This window comes from Microtus oregoni, unplaced genomic scaffold (genome assembly GCF_018167655.1).
Source record: "Microtus oregoni isolate MIOR12 unplaced genomic scaffold, Mior012 000061F_ref0000440, whole genome shotgun sequence".
NCBI classification, from domain to species: domain Eukaryota; kingdom Metazoa; phylum Chordata; class Mammalia; order Rodentia; family Cricetidae; genus Microtus; species Microtus oregoni.
The window spans coordinates 2,798,830-2,822,392 of record NW_024543871.1 but is presented as its reverse complement, the minus strand read 5'-3'; positions in this window follow the sequence as shown (position 1 = coordinate 2,822,392).

Genomic DNA, 23,563 nt, shown 5'->3' with positions numbered 1-23,563 from the left:
CACTGTTTTCATTACTGTAGCTCTGTAATAGAGTTTGAAGTCAGGGATGGTAATGCCTCCAGATGTTCCTTTATTGTATAAGATTGTTTTGGCTATCCTGGGTTTTTTGTTTTTCCATATAAAGTTGATTATTGTCCTCTCAAGATATGTGAAGAATTTTGATGGGACCTTGATGGGGATTGCATTGAATCTATAAATTGCCTTTGGTAAAATTGCCATTTTTACTATGTTGATCCTCCCAATCCAAGAGCAAGGGAGATCCTTCAATTTTCTGGTATCCTCTTCAATTTCTTTCTCCAATGCCTTAAAGTTCTTGTCATCTTACACCTGTCAGAACGGCTAAAATCAAAAACACCAATGATAGCCTTTGCTGGAAAGGTTGTGGAGGAAGGGGTACCCTCATCCATTGCTGGTGGGAATGCAAACTTGTGCAACCACTTTGGAAAGCAGTGTGGCAGTTTCTCAGGAAATTCAGGATCAACCTACCCCTGGAACCAGCAATGCCACTCTTGGGAATATACCCAAGAGATGCCCTATCATACAACAAAAGTATATGCTCAACTATGTTCATAGCAGTATTACTTCTAATAGCCAGAACCTGGAAACAACCTAGATGTTCTTCAATGGAAGAATGGATGAAGAAAGTGTGGAATATATACACATTAGAGTACTACTCAGCGGTAAAAAACAATGACTTCTCGAATTTTGCATGCAAATGGATGGAAATAGAAAACACAATCCTGAGTGAGGTAACCCAGATCCAAAAAGATGAACATGGGATGTACTCACTCATAATTGGTTTCTAGCCATAAATAAACGTCAGTGAGTCTATAATTTGATATCCTAATGAAGCTAAATAAGAAGGTGATTCCAAAGAAAAACATATAGCTATCCTCCTGGTAATGGGAAGTAGACAAGATTGCCGGGCAAAAAATTGGGATCTTGGGGATGGGGTGGAAGGGGGGTAAGGGGAGATGGGGAGAGAAAAGTGAGAAGGGGAGGATGGGAGGAACTTGGGGAAACGGGATGATTGGGATAAAGGAAGGTTGGATAGGAGAGAAGGGAAGCACATATCTTGATTAAGGGAACCATCTTAGGGTTGGCAAGAGACTTGCACCTAGAGGGGCTCCCAGGTGCCCAGGGCAATGTCCCCAGTTAGTACCTGGGGCAGCTGAGGATAGGGAACCTGATATGACCCTATCCTATAGCCACACTGATGAATATCTTGCATATCACCATAGAACATTCATCTGGCGATGGATGGAGATAGAGACAGAGACCCACACTGGAGCACTGGACTGAGCTCCCAATGTCCCAATGAGGAGCAGAGGGAGGGAGAACACGAACAAGGAAGTCAGGACCACGAGGGTGCACCCACCCACTGAGACAGTGGAGCTGATCTATTGGGAGCTCAGCAAGGCCAGCTGGACTGTGACTGAAAAAGCATGGGATAAAACTGGACTCTCTGAACATGGCGAAAAATGAGGGCTGATGAGAAGCCAAGGACAATGGCACTAGGTTTTGATCCTCCTTCATGTTCTGGCTTTGAGGAAGCCTAGCCAGTTTGGATGTTCACCTTCCTAGACCAGGATGGAAGGGGGAGGACTTTGGACTTTCCACAGGGCAGGGAACCCTGACTGCTCTTCAGACTGGAGAGGGAGGGGGAGAAGCGTGAGGGGAGGGGGAGAGAAGTGGAAGGATGGGGACGGAAATGGGAGGCTGGGAGGAGGCGGAAATTTTTTTTCAATAAAAGAAATAAAATAAAAAATAATGCAAATATTGCTTTAGTAATTACTATTAAACATCCATGTAAAAAAGACTTAAATTTTTGATGTAGAAGAAATATCAGCTCTTTATTGTCAAATTGGTTTGTGCATAATTCAATTAAGAGAAAATTTTTATTTAGCTTAATAGCAAGTACACATTTAAATGTCTTATATTCACTATCAAAAAGGAGTAGGAAATTTTGTAAAGGGAAGTAGTGAAACTAATATCAATCTGGGGTTAGTGTAGCAACTGATGTAAGCTGTCAAGCCACTTTCGAAGCAGCCTTGGATAAAAGACCAGCCATGGATGAAGAAAGACAATTTTAGAAGAGAATGAGAAACAGTCACAGAGGATAGTGAAATAATTCAAGCATTAAATTAATTCTTACATGTTTACCAAAGGGATGACGAGAAATATGCCACCTCTTCTACTTCTCCAAGAGTGTTTAAGCTACTAGAGCGATTGAAATGTCAACTACCCAGATAGCATCAGTGCCCATTTAAACCTGAATTTTGCCTGAACCAATTTCTATATCATTCACCTAAAGAAGAAAAATCTTAAGCCTTATCTTTAACCTCTTGCATTTGGGTCAAATAGCACTAGGAAGTGGTAATATGGAAGCCTTAGTCACATTTCAAAATACTTCCATCTGCCAGATACTACCAGTTTTATTACCCACAGGACAAAGCAGCCCTTCAGGAGATTGAATGAAAAAGAATTGCCTAAACACCAGATCTCTAGGCAGTAATACAAATCTCAATTTTGTTTTCAAAATTCTTGCTTACATAATACAGTCTATGTGAATTTGCTAATTTACAATACTCCTCCATCCTTATTTACTTATTTGATGTAAAGGTAAGTTTGTTTTTAGATTACTAATTGCATGAGAGTAAGCTACAGTAAGATACACAAATAAGGTTGCAAAGACCAACAGAAGCTAAACTTATTGTGCTCTGAGTAAATGCAATTCTGTACATAACTCTCATAGAGCAACAGAGAAAAAAATAGGTACACAACCTGATTTCTGAAGCTTACACATTCTGCAGCAAGACAAAACAAAAGATTCCAATTTGACAAGTATCAGTGCAACACACACTAAAGACTTAAAATTTTTAACAGGTTCGCCATAGAGTGGAAATGCATCAATGTTTACAGGTGAAGAAATGAGAAGTGTCCACTTGATGATGCTTATATGTCTTTTTGCTTTACATTTTCTTGATTTGCCTATTTTAAGTAACATCTTGTTTTAATCTCCAAATCTCCCGTTTTGATGATACATCATGTGTTCATCCCAATTATTGTTGTAATAGGTATCAGTATCCTCATTTTGTCTCTTCTTTTGAGTGTGAATTCGAATAGGAATTACATATTAAGAGACTGGGTGAAATCAGATGCTTCCTTCTGAAAACCCTTTGTGAATATTGTCATTTTCAGATCCTCATTCGTCATTATGCACACACCCTTAACTCTCCACACCTCATGCTGTCTGCTCTGTCATCCTTATCTGTATCGGCATGAATAAAAGCAGGCAAATATTAAAGAATAGATACAAATTTAATGATTAAATAAAACTTACAGAACCGAGGTTCCTGCGTAGAACAGGAGGTGGGAAAGAAAGGGAGGAGCCGCCTCCTGCGTGCCCATTTATTGGTGTGAATTCCCCCGAGGCAAACCCGCCCCCTAAAGGGGCTGGCTTAACCCTACATCTCCCCCTTTTGTCTATATAAGACAGAACTAAACCAAATATAACTATAAACAATAATAACATATGATAAATATAACAAACAATATTGAGAACAAAAGTTTTGCTAGACATTCGATCTCAAGGAGTCTAAATAATGTAGAGAGTAACTACAATTAAATAATCTTCAACTCCATCAAAGATCTGAAAAGGGAATAAATATTACTTAACAAATGAGAGATATCCAAAATGTGCAACAAATGACAGAGACAACTGACTACCTGGGCAATCACCCAAAGTTGCCTTTGCAATGCTGAGTCAACCAACTTTGGCTAAGGCCTAACATAACTGACATAACATTATCAAATGCAAGGAACTTTCTTAGAATTATCCTACCCTGTCTTGGCAAGATAAGACAATCCTGTTTCATATCTTAGTCAGTAGTTGAAGTATGGGCTTTTCTTAACCCAAAGGCCAGTTCTGCCAAGAAGACAAGCTCCCAGTGGAGTGTCTTTGGTGCTCAACGTTCTCTCGGGAGTAGAGTGGTATTGCCAGGAGTAATTGTGTCTCGTTGGCACAGAATTCTAGGTTAGATTAAAGGCCATTTTCTACAGCACTTCAAAGAGGCTGAAGATTATACTATCTATACTAAAAATAATCTCTATGTATCTAAAAGACCTGATTAACCTAAAAATATATATGACAAACATATAATTCTCAATACCTATCTAATTTGAAAACTAAGAGAATAAACATCTGTGAAAAATATGAAGACAATGATCTTCACCTGTAAACAAGGCCATTACATATCAAATGTAAACAATGTTATTACATAAATAGTATCAGAGGTAGAAATTTACATTGTGATATGATAGATGTATCCATACAATATAAGCATACTCTTATACAAAAATAGAGGTAGGAACACTCACATTCAATATTCAATATATCAATATACAAGAAACAGTACCAATTAGTTTTCTAAAAACAGTAAGTCACAAATACCAATCATCCATCAAACCAGTCCCCCCCTTTTTTTGAATATACCCCTAAATCCATACAATATCTCCCCATCCCCTAAACCCTAAACCAACCACTAAAAGATGTTCCTAACCCTGTGGGCAAACTCTGTTGGCAGAGGAGACGTTGTCCTCTTAAATTGCTTCTAGCTGACATGGGGACGACGTTCTTCTTAGGGGCCCCTGTGAAAACAAATGAGGGAAAAATTCCCAAATTAACCTTTGATCCAAGAAAATTATAACTAGTCTCTGAGCGTTTTGAGAAGGTCTGGCCAGAGTGTTGTAAAAAATGTGCATCATTCAAAATTGTCTCCAGCAGTTGGTACCAAAAAACAGGTCTAATATTAGCGCTTAAAAAAAAAAGTCATGACGTCATAAAAACCAGATTGAGTTGATGTTGTGGGGCCCCATCTTCATCCTGGAAACTTCAAAGATTACTGTAGGAAAATATGTTGCTTGTTATGGGAAATTTAAACATTAACAACAAGGACATATACTGACATATAAAGAAAGACACAGATATGAGGAAAGGCAAAGAAAGTTTATCAAGTATAAAATTATTCTTATTCTTTCTGATTACATGGCTCCTGACCTGAGACAGAAACTCTGAAATATCTCTTATCAACAGGCTTGGAATTGAAGAGGGACTGAGCCAAAGTCCAACTCCAAAACCAGCTCTACACATTTATAAAGAAGTGTTCAATAAAACATATAAATATATATAAAAAATCAATACTTACAGTATGTATAGAATTTTATTGTTGATACTTAGTGGGTCGAAACTATTTTCCATCCATCAGTAATTAAATATTCAGGGTCCCTTAAATTCTTTGAAGATGAGTATTTTCCTGTGGAGATAAGAAAAGAACCCTGCCCCCAACCGATCTGTAAACCTCACCCTCAGTATGCTCGCCATACTTGAGAATGAATTGTTATTTATCTTTTCCAAGTGACTTCTCTTCTTCAAACCGAACCTTTATTAATTTTGACGGTATCCGTAATTTTTCTTCACCTGTGGAGATAAGAGCAAAACCCCTTTCCCAATGCAGCACATCTCCTGGCTTCCATTGTGAGGTCAGCACATCCTTGAAATAAACTGGTTGATTTAGTTGAGCAGACTTTTCCATTATCCAATGTCTTTCTGCAGCCATCGTTCCCTTCTCATTAGCGTTGAGAAAATTCAAGGTTAACAAAGCATTATGTAACCTATTTCTGGGGGTGTTTTCCACCCCTTTCTGTTTGCTCAACATATCCTTTATAGTTCGATTTGATCTTTCTATGACTGCTTGACCTGTAGGATTGTATGGTATACCCGTAACATGCTTGATATAGTAATGATCAAAAAACCGTTTCATTTTCCTAGAGACATAAGCAGGAACATTATCTGTCTTTATTTGTGTAGGTATACCCATGATAGCCATGACTTCTAATAAATGAGTGATTACTGAATCAGCTTTTTCTGAACTTAAAGCAGTTGCCCACTGAAAGCCTGAATAAGTGTCAATAGTGTGATGAACATACTTCAATTTGCCAAATGCAAAGTGGAACACATCCATCTGCCAGATTTCATTCCTATGGGTGCCCTTCAGATTAGCCCCTGTTGGCAGTGGCATTTGGTTATAGAAAGAGCAGGTAGGACATTTCTTCACAATCTCCTTAGCTTGTTGCCATGTAATAGAAAACTCTTTCTTCAAACCTTTGCTATTAACATGATGTTTTTTATGAAATTCAGAGGCTTGTAGCACACTACCAATCAATAATTGATCAATTTCTGCATTACCTTGTGCTAGAGGACCTGGCAGACCCGTATGGGATCAGATGTGTGTTATGTACATAGGGCAAAGCCTGTTCCTGATCAAATCTTGAACCTGAATAAACAATGAGGTTAGTTCTGTATCATCAAGTATAAATTCAGTAGTTTCAATATGAAAAATAACTCTTTCTGTGTACCGTGAATCAGTAACTATATTAATAGGTTCTTTAAAATCTCTTAGTACCATAAGAATGGCATATAATTCTGCCTTCTGGACAGAATCATAAGGACTTTGTTCCACCATACCCAAGTCTTGTGATTTGTAACCTGCCTTCCCTGATTTATTGGCATCAGTATAGAATGTACGGGCTCCAGTTATTGGAGCATCACGGACGATTCGAGGAAAGATCCAAGAAGTTCTCTTTATGAAGTTAAGCCGCTTGCTTTTTGGATAGTTGTTATTAATGTCTCCCAAAAAATTAGCACAAGCTCTTTGACATGGTTCATTATCTTGCCATAATTTCTTTAGTTCATCAGCATTGAAAGGCACTATAATTTCTGCTGGGTCTAAGCCTGCTAGTTGACAAAGTCTCAGCTTGCCTTTTATAATTAACTCAGAGACTTTTTCCACATAAGTTTTCAGTTTCTTACTTGGTTTATGTGGTAAAAAGATCCATTCCAAGATAATATCATCTCTCTGCATTAAAATTCCTGTAGGAGAAATTTTTGATGGTAATATGATGAGAATACAATCGAGCTCTGGATTCACCCTGTCCACATGTGCCTGTTGTAATTTCTCCTCAATCATTGTCAGTTCTTTTCTGCTTCAGCTGTTAATTCTCTGGGACTGTTTAAATCTTTATCACCATCCAAGGTTTTGTTCAAATGAATTATTAGATCAGGTGTTATCCCAATAGCTGGTCGTAGACTAGAAATGTCTCTTAACAGTCTTTGAAAGTCATTAAGAGTCCATAGGCAATCTCTCCTAATTTGTGCTTTTTGTGTCTTAATTTTTTGCAAACCTATTCTATAACCTAAATAATTAACAGAATCTCCCTTCTGAATCTTTTCAGGAGCAATTTGCAATCCCCATTTGGGTAAAAGTATCTGTATTTCTTCAAACAGTCTGGTCAAGGTATCTGTTTGAATTGGATAACAAAATGTCGTCCATGTAATGGTATAGTATAGATTTGGGAAATTTCTTGCGTATTATTTGCAATGGTTGGTTCACAAAATATTGGCCCAGGGAGGGGCTATTTAACATACCCTGGGGGAGGACAGTCCAGTGATACATCCTCGAAGGTTGAGAATTGTTATAAGTAGGCACTATGAAGGCAAATTTTTCTCTATCTTCTTTTTGCAAAGGTATAGTGAAAAAAACAATCCTTTAAGTCAATAACTATGAGCGGCCATCCTTTTGGTAATAAAGAGGGCAAAGGAATTCCAGATTGCAGAGGGCCCATAGGTTGAATAACCTTGTTGATGGCCCTGAGATCTGTCACCATTCTCCATTTACCTGATTTTTTTCTTAACCACAAATACAGGAGAATTCCAAGGGCTGGTAGATTCTTCTATATGTTGAGCATCTAATTGTTCTTGTACCAGCTGTTCTAAAGCCTGTAACTTTTCCTCAGCTAAAGGCCATTGCTTTGTCGATATTGGTTTCTCAGTCAACCATTTTAGAGGCAAGGCTGTTGGTATCTCTGAAGGGACATCAATTGCTTGTTCTTGTACAGCCTGAATGGCCGGTTTTCTCTGTTTGTAATATCTTTTAATATTATTCTCAGAAATATAGGCTCTAGAAGTAGCTGGAATGTTAATTTCAGTATTCCATTGTTGTAATAGGTCACGACCCCATAAATTCATTGTGATATTTGCTACATATGGCCTTAATTTTCCTATTTGTCCCTCTGGCCCTATATATTCAACCCATCTCGTGCTCTGCCTTACTCGAGATAGGATTCCAATTCCCAGGAGCTGAACATTTACATTCTGAAGAGGCCAACACGGATGTCAAGATTCTGGGGTAATGATACTTACATCAGCACCTGTGTCCAGCAGGCCAGTAATAAAAATGCCATTTACACACACTCTCAGTTTACGTCTTTGATCATTTATAGAAGTTTGCCAAAACAGACATAACTTATCTTTCTGATCATTATTGCTTGTAACAGTAGGCATGGGGCTTCCTAATTGTCCTGATGAGGCATGTTCTCTGCAGAAACTGGAAATGACTGAACCATGTTTGCCATGGGGGCCTGTGAGGGCCCTCCCCTCTCACGTTTCCCGACTGTATCAGATTGCCTTGACTATCTCTTGTAGACCTGCATTCATTTGTCCAGTGTCTGCCTTTTCCACATCTTCTACATAAACCTGAAGGCTGAGTCCTTCTATTTCTGTTATTTCTAGAAGATTCATTATTATTATTTCTGAAAATCCGTTGTTTACAATTCCTTTTCATATGACCCACTTTGCCACAATTTAAACATTTGGTATTCTGGTGTCTCCTTTTACCATTGGAAATTGCTTCTTCTACCCATGCATCAGTGCCATAGTCAAATGTGTCAACAGTCAGTGTATGCAAGACCCATTCTTCCAAGGACGCTGATCTGAACTTTAAAGGCCCCAAGATCTTTTTGCATTCCACATTTGCATTTTCGTATGCCAAAGACTCAATCATTATATGTCTTGCTTCTTAATCAGATATCCCTATTTGTACAGCCTTAGTTAGTCTTTGTAAAAAGTCACTAAAGGGTTTTCTCTGTCCCTGTTTAACTCTGACAAATGATTCCATTCTCTGTCCTGGGTCTTGTACCCTGTCCCAAGCCCTTAAGGCTGCTCTAGTACACATGGAGAGTGCGTTTTCATCCAAATTAGCTTGTTCTTGAGGGTCAGAAAAGAGCCCTTCACCTCGAATTTGATCTAGGGAAATGTCAATTCCCTTCGCCTTTTCCTGCTGTTCTAAAAGTCTAGCCTCTTGCCTGAATAAGCATTTCCATTTCAACTGCGGTCCACTCTCAAGGACCGTGGAGCTCAGCTGGAGCCTGTCCGAGGGTGTTGCTCTGCTTGTTGTGGCCCAAGATTTTAGCATCTCTTTAACAAAAGTGGCATGCATCCCAAAAGTCATGACAGCCTGTTTAATTTCGTTGAGATCATTCATTCGGACATGCTCCCATGTATCTTCCTTGATGACCCTAGGGTTTCTGGAACCAATCCCCTTTTCTGCTGTTATTACTGGAAAGGCATGTAGAGCTGTAGATAGAGCTTTGTGGAAATTGTCCCAGAGGGATTTATCCACAGATGTAGTTAAAATTTGCCTTTCTACCCTTTGCTTTTCTTCATCAGAATTTAGAAATTCCTCAATCTTTTCAATTCTATTCACCATTGCCTTCCGCAATGTCAGAATCTCTTGTCCAGAATTATGTTCCAAACCCTTCATTAAGGATTCTAAAGTATGAAATTTGTCCATTAGAGATAACTTGTCATCTTTGGACATAATTTTTATGGCATAAACCGTGCCTTCTTGTATTGATAATCTTTCTGCCAATCTGTCATAAGCTTTAGACAAAATTCGATTGTCACATTCAGCAGTTTTGATTCTCTCAGTTAATGTTTCAGTTCCTACAGAAAGGGACTGCTGGAACTTATGATCTAATTCAGCTGTTCCTTCTTCTATAGTAATGAATTTCTCCTTAACATCAGCCTGTACCTTTTCTAAATCTTGCTCAGTTAACCGAGTCATGTTAAACAAAGATCTGTTTTCTTCCTGGAGAACTTCAAACTGATTCTTGAGAAGATTGTTGTCATTCTCAATGGTTTTTAAACGTTCAACCTCTGCCTTAAGAGATTTTATCATTTCCCTATTATCAAACCACATAGTGCTAAGGAAAATTAAGAATCCCAGAAATATCCATAGATGTGGTGTGATAGACACCTCTTATAAAATCTCCCACATGGTACACTCAAAAAGCTGTTGAAATCTGAAACAGTCACGTTCTCAGACATTTTATTTATAAAAGAAAAAAAAATTCTTTTACCTGCAATGACTGGTTCCTGCCAGTGGTGGCGAGAGAGTCCACTTGAGTCCACATGGCCTAAGTCTGAAATAAATGACTCAAAAACAAAATTGGAGCATACACCAGGCTGATTAATAGAAATTGGGCCTGAAAAGGAACAGAGAGAAAGCTGCCAAAGTGAACAAATCAAAGGGACCGGCGTGTTTGAGCCGGCTTGCAGGGCTGCCGTCATGTGACCTGATCACTGGCGGAGGTGGGAGGGGAACAGAGACTGATCATGATGTTACAGAGGCGCTTGTGCCACTGTCAGGCGGGGCGGGGCCGGGGAGTGCTAATACTCCTGTCCCATTTGACTTTTTAGCAGGCACCAGGAAAGATCGAGTTGCTCAGAATCTCATCTGTGTCCCCAGCCGTAGTCGGACTGGCTGAAAGGGTACAGTCTGTGCACCCAGGGAGACCACCGCTGGGAGCAGTGGCCCCAAGAGACTCTGATTTGGGGCCAGTCTCCGCAAAGCCCCACGGGGTGGTCACCAAATGTATCAGCGTGAATAAACGCAGGCAAATATTAAAGAATATATACAAATTTAATGATTAAATAAAACTTACAGAACCGAGGTTCCCGCATAGCACAGGAGGTAGGAAAGAAAGGGAGGAGCCGTCTCCTGTGCTCCCATTTATCGGTATGCATTCGCCCGAGGCAAACCCGTCCCCTAAAGGAGCTGGGTTAACCCTAAACTTATCTATTCTCTCCCACCATTATTACAATCACTACTACAAATTTCAACTGTGGACATTAGAAATTCAATATTTGCATTGTTGATTCATACACCAATCCAATTTCAAAATTCTTTGACTCTGAACTGACAATTGAGAAGGTTGGTACACTCAATCTCATGGCTGTTTATTAGGTAGATATAAACTGATTATAAGATTTTTTTTTACTTCAGAAAACCTAAAAATTCAGCATACTCATAGAACAAAACTTTATCTTATTGCTGAAGTAAAACCATGATATAATTCCTACCTAACAGACTTCCTTTAAGCTCCTGGAAATTTTATATTTATTGACTCCACAATGTTTTCTGCCAAATAAACAACATACACCTGGCCTTGCTTTCTTTTTACCTAAAGTACAAGAGAAAATATCTTTTTTATATTATTGTTTTATATATATGTTGACAACACGGAAACAAGGAAATATATTTGTACCATATGGTTTCCCGTAAAACCTGGATCAAAACCATTACTCAATAAATGTATTGTGAAAAACATGAAGTAATTATCACAGCGGATATTTCTGGCTCTTTGACAACATTTTCTCCTTTCAATTCTCAGAGTTACAAATAGTACATCTAAAAGGACTCTGGTACAGCACTGTTCTAATGACTCAACTTCTCAGGTGAACCAATTTGCTTTCAATACCCCATAAATTATTCTTACTCTTTGCCCATCTGTGCGATTTACTATTAATTTTGTGTCTTGATTTGTAAGGTTCACACTTCTACAAGTGTTTATTGTTCATTCTGCCCTCAATATGTGACAGCTCCTAGCCTTTGGATTCATACTATAAGCAGTTTCTTTTCCATGTAGCAATGCACATTGCTTATGGGGCACTATAATTTACTGATGGATGAGCATCTTTTCTTTCTCTTTGAAAGAAAGGTAAAGGGATTATATGAAATTCTTGTACAGCAACATAAAAAGGAGTGTTTAAGAGAGAATGTCATATTCAGCTCCCAGGCTTTTTCAAAATATGGACATGTTCATGTAGTGAAATTGCTTATGTTTAAACATTTAAGTGTTTTAAATCATTCTACAACGTAAGTAGGGCTTTGTGAAGGACATCTTTTTTTACTCACCATGAAATTGCTTTTCCAGGCCAGGTTGTTCATGACGTGGCAACCTCTAACCAGTTTCACTTCATTACTCCTTGGTAGAAAAGCTTCTGGCAATGTCAGCCTTGTTGGTTTCAATACAATTGCTCTTTTTAGGACGTAGACAAATTATGGACAAACTAAGAAATAACATTAGATTTATACTAATAATTTTAGAGTATAAATTGTATATAATAGTGTCCAGATACTATATATAATGATATTCAGATACTATACATAACTTTATATTATAATGACTGTAAAGAAGAGTTTACAATTATGAAAGAGGACGGTTTCCATTAGCTATCTCAGACATTCAACTGGGAAACCAAAGGGGCTGAATGTCTGAGTAAGGATGAAGTTAAATAGATAAAGCTTTATAAAGATAGTTACTGGGCTAAAACATAGAAGATTGTAATTATTTTCACTGAGCAATGTGCAGGAGTCAAAACTAGATAATGTCTGCAGTAAAATAACATTTAAAACCTGAATTATTCTACGATGTTAGATGTAATTGTTTGTCTGGCAATAAATCATAATCATACCAAACTATGCCCAAAGAAATCATGCCATGCACTAAAATTTCACTCTCAACTGTAAATAGGGTATTAATATACTAAATTATTGGACAATGACTATAGAAAAATGACCACTATAGAATTTTAAAATCTTGTGAGAACCAGGAAATAAAAAAAAATATGCAAACTTTATTACTTAAAAAGTATATAATTGAGAATAAACACTCAAAATATGCTTAAAAATAAAATGCATGCAAAGGAATAATGAAGTAGAACATTGGAATTACTCTATAAAATTATTTATTTGAGATCTCTGAAGCAAAAAGAAATGAATGTAAGTAAAGACTTTCAGCCATGCAATTTGTCTACTTCTCCAAACTTATGTGAGTCTGCTATATTTGCTACATGAACCCTTGCTTACTTTAAAGGACCTTTGAGTTAGCACACAGGACTTGATTCTATAAGAATAATAGGATTGTTACTGGCACTAAAATTAAATGCCTTGATAATTGTATTTCAAAGAAATCTTATATATCTGTCCTCTTATCTCAAGCACGTTTATTTGCCACTTATGAAAGTCAGACAAAGAGAAGCTCTATTACTTTGATGTCCATTCTCAAAACGATGCCCTATCTAGTGAATTGTCTTTGAACGAGTATCAATTATTCTGGTGCAATCATAAAAATAAAGTAATAAAACCAAAAATTTAGAAATTAAGAACATATGATCAGAGTGGGAAAAGATAATTGGGCAGAGCGATGTTGAGGCATAATCACTAAAAGGATAGAGACTGGTAAAACGCTTGACGCTATAGACTAAAACACAATTGTGAATTCCCAAATATGAGTGAAATAAAACAGCACCTATGGATATCATAGGAATAATGAAAGTAAAATATAAGGGAGAAATATTGACCGCAACAGCAAAAAAAGAACATTATACCTAATCAAAGAAGCAACAATATAAATACGGATAGCTTATATTGATGTCATTTTTTTTGTTTTTGTGATAAAATGCCCTGATGATAGCAGTTTCAAGGGATGAAGGGCTTATATTAGGATAAGGTTCTAAAGTGGATTCTGTCTGCCTTTGTGTAGAAGTCATGGCCATTGAAGCTTTAGGCTGAACAGCTACATTGTATCATTAGTTAGGAAGAGAAAGTTGGACAGACAGTGGGGCCAGGATATAACATCTCAAAGGCCATTCCAGTAACATATTTCTCCCAACAAGGCCCTACATGCTAAAGGTTTCATAACCTCCCCAAACAGTACCACCATCTGGGACACTCTAAGAGTTCAATCACCTGAGACTCAGAATGACATTTTCCATATAAATCACAGCTCTTATTTAGAAAAAGAATGTGATGATGTTGTCAGAGTTCAAAAATAATAAAATTTTTAAGCTTATAGATATACTCAATCAAAAAGAATTTTTTCTTATGTATGTGAAGTTAAACTTCTACTTTTGACTTAGGTGGAATAGCACATATCAAGAAAATGTTTGATAAGGCTAAAATTAGAGGTACAACTAAAAGTATTCTGATAATTGACAAAGATAGGTGATAAGACCCTTAAATGAATGCAACTCAGAGAAAAGAGAAAAGGTAAATAACACTAGTGTCAATAAAACCAAGGTGACTGGATTCTATTCAATCTTCTTGATATAATAAATGCAACTCCACAAAGAACAGAGCATCCAAGTTTCTATTCATGTTTAAAAAATATTCAGTAAAAATCAACAAGAATGTTATTAAACCCAAGAGAAAAATCCAACAATAGAAATAGATTTGGTTGTAATCAACTCATTGAAGTTATAAAATGGAAACAAACAATTATGATGGACTTTTTTCTTAGCATATAGAAACATCAGAAAATTTCAGAGATGATTACACAGTTAAAATAAAGAAATTAACATCCTGGGAATAAACAATAAAAGAGTTGATATTAACAACTAGATATTTTTTAATTAGCATTTTTGACAAAATGGAATAGAAAAAAATACTTGTCTGGAAGACAAATTAGTTTTAGAAGGCCCAAAATAAAGTATAGGGAGAAAAGTTATTTTAGTAACATTTGCAACTATGTTCCTCAGAGATATTGGACTGTAGTTTTTTTTATTTTTATTTGGTTTAAGTATTCTATATAAGACTGGCTTCCTAGAGTGAGAATGGGAGCAATATTTCACTTTTCTTTTTTGTCTATCATATATTATTTTTTTTAAAAAATTGAAACAATTCTGTCACTTTCTCCTCTTTCCTCTTATTCCCTTTAAGTCACACTCCCTTGACCTCCTCCAATATCTCCCACTCTCAAGTTGATAGCCGATGTTCCTTTGATTATTATTGTTACATGTGGTAGTGTGTGTGTGTGTGTGTTCACAAATATATACAAAGATAAGCTGCTGGATTTTTTTTTTGTTGTTGTTTCTGTGTATATGGTTTCAGGACTATTCTGCATTAGACAGCCAATAAGGGATTTCACTCCTGCGCATGCTCCTGGCTTTTATGTTGTTGGTGCTGTTGCATAGGCATTTCTAAATGACGATGTTTCACAGCAGACTTTCTGATAATTTTGATTCTTACATTTTCTGTTTTGTTTTTTCTATTTTTAAAGGATTCAAGATGTACTAGTTGTAATTCCTCTTTGAAAGTGTGGGAGAATTCTGCTGTAAATCCATCTGGCCCTGGGTTTTTGTTTTAAGGTTAGAAGAATTTTTATTACTATCTTCATCTCTGGCTTTGTTAATAGTCTGTTTAGGATGTTGGTCTACTCTTAGTTTACTTTTAGTGGTTTGAGTGAATCGAATTCATCCATTTCATTTAGATTTTCCCATCTAATGGAATACAGGATTTAGCATATGCATTTAATGCCAGCACTTTGTTTTTTGAGTTCTTTGTATATTCTGTCTTTTGAGGCCATTGATACTTAGAGTGATAACTGGAATGTGTACATAGCTTGCTGTCATTTTGTTGTTATATTTTTGCTATTTTGTGTTATTAGTTGTGGTTTATCAATAGGCCAAGTAGTTTCTGTGCGGTTATTTTGGGTCTGGGTGGCCAGGAAACAAATGAGCAATTTTCCTCAACAGATTGACGCAGGAGACAGACATATTGGATCCTTTCTGATAAACCACAAGCCTTGTAGCAAAATATAAAATAACAGAAAAGGGTTAATTTAAGATGTAAGAGCTAGCTAGAAACATACTTAAGCTATTGGCCAAACAGTATCACGAGTAATATATATATATATATATATATATATTTCACCCAACAGAAAGTAGCAAACAGTTTGGACAGAATTACACCCAATTTACCAAAGAATGCTTATAAATGTTTATTTGCATTTAAAGGGGGATATGATATAGAGATGAATACCTTGCATTTATATTGGTCTTGGTCTACTGATACAAATTTAAGGTCATATTTGTTATATGTATATGTCTGATCTTTATTAATGTATTGTATATTTGTGCAGCTCATTTTAAAATGTTATGTATAATTAAATACAGATAAATAGATCATCATCTATAATATTCAAGCTTGTAGACATGTTAATTAGATTCTGGATGTACAGAGATATATTTCAGAAGGATAGTTATTCATCAAATCTTTCAATAACTAACAGAATATGGCATTTAAAATGTTTTTAAAACTTATGACTTTTCATAGAAATGAGATATATCTGTTTCTGACAGCACCAATTACTTCAAGAGGAAGATATGCATGGAAGAGGCTCATTATGGAGTTTGCTAGCCATTTGGACAAGAAACTGTTCTTGCCTGGACTGCTTGATGGTATAATGTATGAACTGTACATGTAGAACCCACAGGAAAATGGCTTCTGAGATGGCCCTTCAGGGTCCCCATGTCATGAAAGAGTCTGCTAGACATTCTGCAGGACACAGAAGAAAGTGACTGACAAAATGCTAATATAGGTGGAAATGTCATTAAAATTTCCTGATTCATGGAAATATCCACCAGATATTATGGGCCTGAAGGCTGAAGATGGATGCCCCGATGGTACAGAAGAACTTTGGGTGACTGTCTGGGCAGCAAGATGTCTCTGTCAATTCTAGAGTTTTGGAAATTTCTTACAATGCACTTCCTGTTTACTTAGGTAGTATTATATTCTTCTGGATATTTTGATGAGTAGAAAGTTATAATTATAGTTTTCCCTAATTATGATAAGAGATAAAGTAGAAATAAATATTGTTACTGTAATTATTGCTCAATACCTGTTTTGTTATGTGTAATTTTAATCTGTTAAAATTACTACCTTCCTTTTTATTTAGACAGAAAAGGTGATGTGGGACTCCCCTCTGTATGCTATGATATGTTTTATTGCCATTGGTTAAAAAAGTAGATATTTTTGTTCAATGGCTTTACAGAATATAGCCAGGCTGGAAAAGGTGTATGTAGAGAGTAGGCAGAGTCAATAAGAAGCCACATAGCTGACACAGGAGGCACCGACCCTAGATGGAACCTTACCAGTAGGCCACAACCACATGGCGATATACAGATTAATAGAAATGGGTTACTTTAAGTTATAAAAGCTAGACAATAAGAAGAATGAGCTAATGGGACAAGCAGTGTGGTAATAATACTGTTTCTGTGTCATTATTTGGGGTCTGGACAGTCAGGAAACAAACAAATGGCCTCTGTCAACATTTTGTTTTTCATTGCATTATACCATCATTTATTTTCTTTCTAGAGTTCTTAGATATGTATATTTATAATGTCTGTTATATTTTATGTGCAAGTGTACTATAGGCAAAGGAGAAAATATAGATCTGAAAAATGTTTATTAGCAGTTTTATAAACACACTTTAGAAAAACACACATAAACTTGCATGTGTTTAGTATTCTAATTTATAAGATGCAAAGAAACTTGTGACATCGTCTAAAGGAAATGTTTTTTAAAGACATGTTACTATTCAAAGAATAATAGTATGTGTGACAACCTTTTTTTGCTGACATGATGGACGAATGCAATAGTTATTCAAAGAAATGAAAGCAAATGATTATAAAATCACAATTGAATATAAATTTTAAACATCCAATATTCTATCAGGCAAAAATAACTCCCTGATAAACTAAACTTAAAATCATAATTATCAAAAGTTTCATATTAAAACCATCTTGAAAAGGAAATATTTATGAGGAAAATTATGCAGAGTAGAAGTACAGTAATGCAGAAGAATGAGGAATTCCTGAAAGAACAAATTCATGTACATATTGGTAATTAAAATAGCATTAATTATTAAATACATGGTTTAATATATAAGTGAAATAAAAAATCCTAGGCAACAAGATGAAAATATTTGTAGAGGGTGAAATATTAAAGTGAAAATGAAGTGGAAGTATTAACAGACCATTGCATTATTTAAGAATTAGCAAATTTACTCATTCACATATTTCACATTAATGAGAAAAGAATTCATGTTATAATGTTTAGAGTAACTATTAAAAAACAGAAAAACTATTAACTACTAAGATTATAAAAATAAATAGAATGATAGCAATGGAGATAAGAAGACTGTACACAAGATAAGTATATTAAATGACAATGACTAAAGATTTTAGTTACAGACAAATGTTGTCAGACTGAAAATGAAAATACAATACAAATGCTGCTTCTTAGAGATAAACTAACTATGAAGAAATTTAAAAGAATGCTGTGGTGACTAAGAGTTGAGTCAACAGCCTTGTGGCAGGATATTCCACTCTCTAGGCCCTCCACAGTGGGACGAAACCCTGGGCATCTTCCCCAACTCCCTCAGCTTTTCTAGCCAACCAGCAGGAGAGTTTCCTGCAGGTAGACTCCCCTAATACCCAGCCCCATCTACCTGACCCTCCAAGCTACTAGCCTCTCCCTGCCCCCAAACCTGCCTACTTTCCTGTAACCTTGGTGCAACATTGAAATACAGCTTGCTCCAATACTGAGGGGACTAAGAGATTGCTCTAATACTGAGGGGACAAAGAGCTTGCTATAACACTGAGGGGACCAAGAGAGAACAACTGAGCAACCCAGGAGAAAAGACCAAGAGAACAAGCTTAGAGAGACCTCAGAGGTTTCCTGAAATACATACATTGACAGTGCAGAGCAGACCAAGAAAATTTCCAAACACCCAGACAGCCACTGCAAGGATTGGATCAAGACAAAAAGACACTGTCAGCCTCGATTGAAGGAAGAGATGGGTACATGCCAATGTAGGAATTCACCCAACAACCTTAAAAGGAACATGGTAACACCAGAACCCAGTGGTCACGTGACAGGAAGACTCGATCATCCTAACACAGAAGAAGCAGAAGAAAATAACATTAAATGGACCTTTATGAAAAAGATGGAGACTTTTAAAGACAAAATGAAAAGCTTTCATAAAGAAATGGAGGAAAAGATAAAAATTTGGAAGAAATTAATAAATCACTCAAAGAAAACCAAGAAAAAACAATCAAACAAGCAAAAGAAACAGTTCAAGACTTGAAGATGAAAATAGAGGACACAAACCAAGGGAATTCTGTGCAGTAAGGAGGAGCAGGCCGTGTCCTGCCACCCAGCTAGCTTAACACCCAAAATAGTCAGACAGAAACTGTATTAATTAAATTACTGCCTGGCCCATTACCTCTAGCCTCTTATTGGCTAATTCTCACATCTTACTTTAACCCATTTCTAGTAAATTGTGTATTACCATGAGGTTGTGGTTTACTAGGAAAGATTCTAACCAATGTCAGCCTCTGGCAGGAGCTTCATGGTGACTGTCACTCTGCCCTTCTTCCCAGAATCCAGTTCTGTCTTCCCTGCCTATCTAAATTCTGCCCTATCAAAAGGCCAAGGCAGTTTCTTTATTCAACCAATGAAAACAACACAAATACAGAAGGACCTCTTCTGCCAATTCTGGATATGGAAAATCTGGGTAAATGAACAGGAACTAGAGCAACAAGTATAACAAACAGAATGCAAGAGATAGAAGAAAGAATCTTAGGTGTTGAAGATAATATAGAGCAAATAGACTCATTGGTAAAAGAAAAAAATAAATACAACAAATTCTTAACACAAAACATCCAAGAAATCTGGGACAGCATGAAAAGACCAAATCTAAGAATAATATGGGTAGAAGTAGACAAACTCCATCTCAAAAGCACAGAAAATATATTCAACAAAATCATAGAAAAAAAAACTTTTGCAACCTAAAGAAGGAATTCCCTATGAGGGACAATAAGCTTACATAGTGGATCAAAAAATAAAAGGCTCCTCACCATATAATATCATATTGCAAAGCATACAGAATGAAGAAAAACTATTAAGAGATACAAACAAAAAAGTTCAAGTAACATATAAAGGTAGAGTTATCAGCATTACATCCAAATTCTCAGTGGAAACCATGAAAGTCAGAAGGTCCTAGACAGATGTGCTACAAACAGTAAGAGATCATGGATGCAAGCTCAGACTACTGTATCCAACAAAGCTTTCAATCACCATTGATGGAGAAAATAAGATATTCCATGACAAAAAAAAAACAGATTTAACAATACATATGCACAAACCCAGTGCTAAAAAAAGTATTAGAACATTTAATTTAGAAAAAAAGCTAACATTATACAATAAAAAAAGCAAAATATATTCAACAAATGGTGCTGGCATAACTGCACGTCAACATGAAGAAGAATTAAAATAGATCCATATCTATCACCATGCACAAAACTCAAGTCGAAATGGATTAAAGACTTCAGTGTAAATCTGACCACACTGAATATGATCGAACAGAAAGTGGAAAGTAGTCTTCTTTGCATGTCACAGGAGAACACTTCCTAAATTTAACCTCAGTAGCACAGACACTGAAAACAACAATAAATAAATGGGACCTCCTGAAACTGAAAAGCTTCTGTAAAGAAAAGGGCACAGTCAGTAAGTCAAAAAGGCAGCCTACTGAATGGTAAAAGAGCATCACCAACCCCACATCAGACAAAGGACTGGTCTCCAAAATATATAAGGAACTCAAGAAACTAGACATTAAAACTACAATTAACCCAATTAAAAAATGTGGTACTGAACTGAACAGAGAATTCTCAACAGAAGAAGTTCAAATGGCCAAAAGATACTTAAGGACATGTTCAACTTACTTAGTGATCAGGGAAATGCAAATCAAAACAACTTTGAGAAACCATCTTACACCTGTCAGAATGGCTAAAATCAAAAACACCAATGATAGCCTATGCTGGAGAGGATGTGGAGTTAAGGGGAACACTCAATCGATGTTGGTGGGAATGCAAACTTGTGCAACCACTTTGGAAATCAGTGTGGCAGTTTCTCAGGAAACTGGGAGTCAACCTCCCTTAGGATACAGCAATCACACTCTTGGGACTGTATCCAAGAGATGCCCAATCATACTACAAAAGCATTTGTTCATCTATGTTCATAGCAGCACTATTTATAATAGCCAGAATCTGGAAACAACCTAGGTGCCCCTCAACAGAAGAATGGATAAAGAAGGTGTGGCACATATATACTTTAGAGTTTTACTTAGCAGTAAAAAATAATGACATCTTGAATTTTGCATGCAAATGGATGGAGATAGAAAACACTTTACTGAGTGAGATTACCCAGACTCAAATAGACGAATATGTTATGTACTCACTCATAAGTGGTTTCTAGCCATAAAGAAAGGACATTGAGCCTATAATTTGTGATCCTAGAGAAGCTAAATAAGGTGAACCCAAAGAAAAAAATACAGTTATCCTCCTGGATATTGGAAGTAGACAAGATTTCCAAAAAAAGTTGGGAGCACAGGGGTGGGAGTGGGGTGGGGATAAGGGGAGATGGGAAGAGAGAAGGGAGAAGGGGAGGATTGGGGAGAGCTTGGAAGAATGGGATGGTTGGTATGGAGGAAGGGTGGATATGGGAGCAGGGAAGTAGATATCTTAATTAAGGGAGCCATTTTAGGGTTGGCAAGAGACTTTACTCTTGAGGGGTTCCCAGTGGTCCAGGGAGATGTCCCCAGCTTGTTCCTTGGGCAACAGAGGAGAGGGTGCCTGAATTGGCCTTATCCTATAGCCACACTGATGAATATCTTGCATATCACCATAGAACCTTCATCTGGTGATGAATGGAGATAGAGACAGAGACCCCATATTGGAGCACCGCACTGAGCTCCCAAGGTCCAAATGAGGAACAGAAGAAGGGAGAACATGAGCAAGGAAGTCAGGAGAGCAAGGGGTGCGTCCACCCGCTGAGATGGTGGGGATGATCTAATGGGAGCACACCAAGGCCAGCTGGACAGTGACTGATGGATCATGTGATCAAACTGGACTCTCTGAATGTAGCTGACAATGAGAGCTGACTGAGAAGCCAAGGACAATGACACTGAGTTTTGATTCTACTTTATGGACTGGCTTTGTCGAAGCCTAGTCTGTTTGGAGGCACACCTTTCTAGACCTGGATGGAGTGGGAGGTCCTTGGACTTCCCACAGGGCAGGAAACCCTGACTTCTCTTAGGACTGGAGAGGGAGGGGGAGGGGGAGTTGTGGGAAGGAGAAGGAAATGGGAGGAGTGGAGAAGGTGGAAATTTTTTTTCAGTTTTTTTTTATTGAGAAAAGGAAAAAAAAACAAGTTTCCTCCTCCTCCCAGCCTCCCATTTCCCTCCCCCTCCTCCCACCCTTCTCACGCTCTTCCCACTCTACTCCCCCTCCCCCTCCTCCTCTCCCCCTCCCTCTCCAGTCCAAAGAGCAGTCAGGGTTCCCTGCCCTGTGGTAAGTCCAAGGTCCTCCCCCCTCCGTCCATATCTAGGAAGGTGAACATCCAAACTAGCTAGGCTTCCACAAAGCCAGAACATGAAGGAAGATCAAAATCCTGTGCCATTGTCCTTGGCTTCTCATCAGCCCTCATTGTTCACCATGTTCAGAGAGTCCGGTTTTATCCCATGCTTTTTCAGTAACAGTCCAGCTGGCCTTGGTCAACTCCCAATAGATCAGCTCCACTGTCTCAGTGGGTGGGTGCACCCCTCGTGGTCCCGACTTCTTTGCTCATGTTCTCCCTCCTTCTGCTCCTCATTGGGACCTTGGGAGCTCAGTCCAGTGCTCCAGTGTGGGTCTCTGTCTCTATCTCCATCCATCACCAGATGAACGTTCTATGGTGATATGCATGATATTCGTCAGTATTGCTATAGGATAGGGTCATTTCAGGTTCCCGATCCTCAGCTGCCCAAGGAACTAACTGGGGACATCGCCTTGGGCTCCTGGGAGCCACTCTAGGTTCAAGTCTCTTGCCAACCCTAAAAGACACTGACCTAATAAAAAGAATCTCAAATGGCCAAAAGATACTTAAAGGAATGTTCAACATCCTTAGCTATCAGGGAAATTCAAATCAAAATAATTCTGAGATAGCAGATATACACCTGTCAGATATCTAAGATCAAAATAACCAATGATAGTTTATGCTGGAAAGGATTTAGAGTAAAGGGAACACTCATTCATTGCTGGTGGGAATACAAACTTCTACAACCACTTTTGAAATCAGTATGGTGGTTTCTAAGAAATTTGGGAATCAACTTACCCCAGGATCCAGCAATACCACTCTTAGGCATATACCCAAAAGATGTTCAATCATAGCACAAAGGCATTTGTTCAACTATGTTCATAGCAGCATTATTTGTAATAGCGAGAACCTAGAAACAACCTAGATGGCCCTCAACCAAAGATTGGATAAAGAAAATGTGTCACATTTACACATTAGATTACTACTAGTTGTAAAAAAAAACAAAGCAAAACAAAAACCAATGACATCTTAAATTTTGCCTGCAAATGGATGGAATTATAAAACACTATCCTTAGTGCAGTAACGCAGAACCAAAAGGATGAATATGGCATGTACTCACTCATAAGTGGATACTCACTATAAACAGGATATTGAGCCTAAAAATCATGATCCTAGAGAATCTAAGT